This window comes from Stegostoma tigrinum, chromosome 8 (genome assembly GCF_030684315.1).
Source record: "Stegostoma tigrinum isolate sSteTig4 chromosome 8, sSteTig4.hap1, whole genome shotgun sequence".
Lineage (NCBI taxonomy): Eukaryota > Metazoa > Chordata > Chondrichthyes > Orectolobiformes > Stegostomatidae > Stegostoma > Stegostoma tigrinum.
In genome coordinates this window covers 12,408,344-12,414,343 of record NC_081361.1, presented here as the reverse complement: position 1 = coordinate 12,414,343, position 6,000 = coordinate 12,408,344, and positions in this window count along the sequence as shown.

Here is a 6,000-nt window from a genome sequence, read left to right as displayed (position 1 = left end):
TGTGCAGATTGTACAGATACCTTGCATAATATAACTTTGCTTTTGTTCTGCGCTTATCTCCTAAATTGCTTGTTTAGAAGTGATTAAAATAAACATAGATGCAGTGCATCACAAATGGAACGTTGTTGGTGGTTCCAACTTTGCACAATCACATGATAATGCAGCATTTGAAAATATTTTATGGCATGACAATCTAACATGTCGTCACTTGAATAACAAAGGTCACATTGTTTGTTCTCCTGTATGCTCTAAAATAAAGATTAACTGGCCCTTAATTACATAAACATACACACACTCTCACAGACAGACACAGACACACAGACACACAAGCACAGACTCAGACAAACTCACACACTTACTGACACACATGAGACACAGCAGCCCAATCATTGACACCTCACCCATTACCTTAAGCATGCACTCCCTCTACCGCCAATGTACAGCAGTGGCACAATCTACAAGATGCAGTGCAACAACTCACTGATCAGCATATTTCATGAACAGGTGATACTGTCAGCCGAGACAGACAATGGCAATGAAGCATGGCAACATTACCACCTGTAATTTCCCCTTCAAAACCACACACTTCCCTGACAAGACCTTTCAGAAAGGTCCTGACCTGAAACGTCAGCTTTCTTGCTCCTTTGATGCTGCCTGGCCTGCTGTGTTCCTCCAACTTCACACTGTGTTATATCAGCTTTTCAAGAAAGCTGCTCACCATCACATTCTAAAAGGCAGTTAGGGATGGGCAATAAGTGCCGGTCTTGCCAATGATTGCTCACATTGCATTAATCTTAAATACATAATGGTAAACACTCAACAAATGTTAGGTGATGCTCTTGAGCAGGAGCAACAAGGGAAGGGAATACATGATGAGTGGTAAGAGCCTGGGAAGCACAGATGATCAGATGGATCTTGGTGTACATGTACACCGGTCCCTTAAGGTATCAGGACAGATAGCTGAAGTGATTAAGAAGGCACATGGCATAAACTACCTTTATAAGCTGAGGCTTAGAGCTTAAGTACAGGGAAATTGTGCTGTAACTGTACAAAATGTTGGTCAGGCTACAGCTGGAATATTGTGGGCAGCTCGGTAATCCATATTATAAGTGGGATGCATAGCACTGGAGAGGGTGTAGAGGAGATTTACCAGGATGTTGTCTGAGCTGCAGTGTTTTAGTAATTAGAGAGATTTTGGACAGACTGGTGTTGTTTTCCTTTAAGTAGAGAAGATTGAGAGGGGACATGATTGAGATGTATAAAGTTGTGACGGCCAGAGAAAGGGAAGTCAGGAAGCAACCTTCCCCTCATTGGATGCATCAATGACAAGAGACATAAATTTAAGGTAAGATGCAGAAAATTTAGAGGTAAAACCTTTTCACCCAGAAAGTGGTTAGAATCTGGAACTCACTGCCTATAAGGGAAGGTACAAAGGCAGAAACCCTCGTAACATTTAAGGATGCTCACTTGTGATGCCAAGGCTTGCTGAAAAATGGGATGAGAATAGGTAGGCACTTGGTTTTGACCACCACGGACAAGATGTGCTGGAAGGGCCTTTTTCCATGCTGTAGACCTCTATGGCTCTATGACTCAAGCGGAGACATTCCACATTTTCAGGTATCAATGTACGACTGCTCAGAGGCACACAAGTAGTTCCACCATTAAAAAATGTGGCACAGTGGCAATACCCCTACATCTGAGCCAGCAGACCGTGTTTCAATTCTCACTTTTTCCAGAGGTGTATCTGTCTCTGAACAGATTGATTAGAAACTTTCTAAATGAAGTAACAATTGGGCTGAGCTGGCATTCATGTCACAGATGTACCAGACAATGATCATCTCAAAACAAGAGTGTAATCAGCTCCACTCCTCATTAAACAGCATTACCATTGCTATCAACATGACTTTCAACAATCTGCGTTTAACCATTGACAAGAAATTTAATTAACGTAAAATACAGCAACTACAACAACAAAACATAAGCTGAGGACTCTGTGATGAACTATTCAGCCCCTGACTTGCAAAGTCCGTCCGCCATCTCCAAGGCACAAGTCAGGTGTGTGAAAGAAGATACTCCAGATGCCTGGATAAGTGCAGCGGTATACAACTCAGACAAAACAGCCCGCTGATTCGAACCCTATTGACCACTTAAGCATTTTCTCCCTCAACACTGATACACAGTGCTAGCAGTGCGCCCCATCTCGAAGAAGCACCACAGTAACACCTTTTTGCTAGCACCTTCTGAACGTGCAACCTCTATTCACCTGAAATAACCAAAGCAGCAGGGACAGAGAATGCAGCACTACCAAGGTCTGTTCCAAATTGCATATTACTGATTTGGCAATGCATCACCACCAGTCAAAATCCTGAAACTCTGACCGAACATCACTGTCAAAGTCCTGAACTACCGTCTGCAGCTCACCACCACCATCTGGAGACTATTTATGGTTGTACAATAAATGTTGCAACAATAAAATGTACATACATTCAAATACAGACACCCACACATGCAGGCATAGACACATCAATTTGCATACACACATACATATTCAGTACACATAAATGCAGACCTGCAAACAAATATATAGATACTGACGGCCAAACACACAAGCAATACACACACAACACAGATTCAGTTGCACATCAACAGAAATATTAACACAAGCAAATATGGATGTAGATGCACAGCTACAAACATAAATACAGGTTAAAACCACATACATAGAAATATGTGTACAGTCAAAGGTAAAGGCATTATAGTCATACTAGATCATATGGCTGCTGTCTCATTTAAGAGAGATGAGTTGTGGTGGTATTAACCTGAGCGTTATCATGCCACTGTCAAGAGCAGAAATTGAGAAGGAGAATGCTTCATGGTCACCTCAGCTGCTGTAGGAATTAAACCCACACTGTTAACATCACTTTTTGTTGTAAACCAACCAAGTGTGCTAACCAACGCTCTTAATTAGACAGATACACACAAACAAACTCAATTTTATCCTCTCACAGGTAATATTGGTCTTAGTCCAGCACTGTTCTCCACAAGGACCTACTTTTAAAGAAGAAAAACAAACTCCCAACCCTAACCCTCACTCGTCTTTTGTCCATATAACACTGTTTACAATCAACCTACAAAACTGTATGTGTAGCCAGAATGACTCCCCTTCAAAACTGTTTCATTGCCAGGAATGCATTTTGGGACATCCTGGGCTTGTGAAAGGTACATACATGGAAGGTCTTTGTCTTCACATAAGTGTTCAACAAATTATTTGAGTGGACGTTGATTGGTGACAAAATCTGCTTTGGAAGTGAAGTAGTGTCTTCATACCTGAACATGGCAGCTAACTGATGCAAATTAAAAACTCATCCTTCCTCTCATTGCGCTTTTCCCAGTTCGCATGGGGTCACACAAAAGCTGGCTGATCACCCTTCATCTCAAGCATCATTTTGGATTTGATAGGTAGTGCTCTATCCACAGCTTTCCCAGCTCTCCAACCTGAAGACCAGTACCAATAGCTAGATTTTAAACCTGTAGGTTTTTCATCTCAGAGCCAGAATAGCTATCCACTGAACCACTATAGCTCGTTGTTGCAAGTTTCTAAACCAGAAAAATGAAATGATAATAACTCGCATGTATATAATGCCTTTAACACCCAAAAGTTCCAAGGTGGCCAGAGATAGTAGGAACTGCCGATGCTGGAATCTGAGATAACAAGGTGTGGAGCTGGATGAAAACAGCAGGACAGGCAGCATCAGAGGAGCAGGAAGGCTGACGTTTTGAGTCTGGGCACTTCTTCAGAAATGGGGGAGGGGAAGGGGACTCTGAAATAAATAGAGACGGGGAGGCGATGATAGAAGGTGGATAGAGGAGCAGATAGGTGGAGAGAAGATGGACAGGTCAAGGAGGCAGTGATGAAGCCAGTACACATAAGTGTAGGCTCTACCAGTTCCGCCACCTGCAATCTGACCCCACTACCAAGGATATATTTCCCTCCCCACCCTTATCCACTGTCCGGAGGGACCGCGCTCTCTGCAAGTCCCTCATCCTCTCCACACTCCCAACTAGCCCTACCACCTCTACATCGAGGAAACCAAGCAGAGGCTTGGAAACCGCTTTGTGGAGCACCCATGCTTGGTTCGTGACAAATGACAACATTTCCCAGTTGCGAACTACTTCAACTCCCCCTCCCACTCCCTGTCCATCCCTGCAGCCCAATGGTCTCAATTTGGACTTTACAAGCTTCAATATCTCCCACTCCCGACCTCATCCCAAGACCAGTCCCTCTCTTCACCACCTCCTTGACCTGTCCGTCGTTTCTCCCACCTATCCGCTCCTCCCACCTCACTGACCAACCCCCACCCTGACTTTCTATCTACTCGCCTCATCCCCGCCTCCTTCACCTATCTGTCTTCCCTCCCACCTACCTGCCCCTCCCTCCTCACTGATCAATCCCAATTCCAACTTCCTACCTACGCTTATCTGGACTGGCTTCATCCCTGCCTTCTTGACCTGTCCGTCTTCTCTCCACCTATCTGTTCCTCTATCCACCTTTTGTCATTGCCTCCCCCTCTCCACTTAGTTGAGCTCCCTTCCCTTCCCTCATTTCTAAAGGATGGTCCAGACCCAAAATGTCAGCTTTCCTGCTCCTCTGATGTTGCCTGGCCTGCTGTGTTCGATCCAGCTCGACATCTTGTTGTTAAAAGTTCCACGGTGCGTCACAGGCATGTTACCAAACAAACTTCGGCACTGAGCTACATAAGCAGAGGGCAGAATACATATAAATCATCAAGAAGTGAGAGAAGTAGAGGGGTGGAGAGGTTTAGGGAGGAAATTTCAGAGATTTAGGCCTCAGCCTCTGAAGGCATGGCTACAAATGGGGTGGGATTAAATGGGGGTGTAGTGATTGTAACAAGGTCAGCCTCAGAAGGGAAAAATGTCTGTTCCAGGCACTCCAAATGACTTACCTGGGCTACAGAATCAACAAGACCAGGTTACACCCATTAGATAAATTGAGGACGATCAAAGGTGCCCCAGCTTCCAATCTGTATCGGAGCTTGCATCTTTCCTTGGATTGCTGAATTCTTACAAAAAATACATATGTAACCTGGTCTCCATCCTAGTACCCTTACATCCCATATTGAATAAGGGTCAGCCTTGGAATTGGTCCAATAGAAAGTCTTTATGGAAATGAAGAAGCAGCTATCATTGTCTCAGGTGTTAGCAGCTATGATCCCAAACAAGATCTGGTGTTGCCATGCAATGCCTTCCTGTACAGTACTGGGGTGGTGTTGGCTCACAGATAGCCCAATGAAGAGGAAGGCCCAATAGCATTTGCTTCCCGGATATTGGCTGACGCCGAGCTGATGTCCAGACAGAGGAGGAAGGCTTGGCTGTCATCTTTGGTGTGAAAAAGTTTCATCAATAACCTAACAGATGTAAATTTGTAATAGTAACAGACCATAATCCCCTTCTAGGGCTACTCAAAGAGGACAAGGCCGTGCAGTCCATAGCTTCAAGTCGACTTCAACAGTGGGCTCTTGTTCTAAGTGTGCAAGTACAAGTTGAAATACCATCTGGGAGGACAAGCATCAAATGCGGGTGCCTTGAGTTGCTTCCTGCTGGCAGATACACCACCCATAGTGCTGCCACTGGTTTTAAACTTTCTGGACACCTTGAGATCACTACTGACACTATCAGACTGTGAATGCAAAAACATCCAATCCTGGCAAAAGTAAAACAGCAGTGGTGATGGGGGAAACAAAACGGCCAACAAAACCAGAACTGAAACCTTTCTGAACCCAGTGAGATCAGATCACCATCGAGGGTGGCATTTTATAATGGGGAGCAAGAGTGATTGTCCCCAGAAAAGGTCATTGTCAGATACTATGTGAACTCCACAAGGGTCATCCAGGGGTTTCCAAAGTGAAGATGTTGGTGAGAAGTTATGTCTGGTGGCCACGATTAGATACAAACACAGTTGTGTTGGTAGGGCAGTGTCAA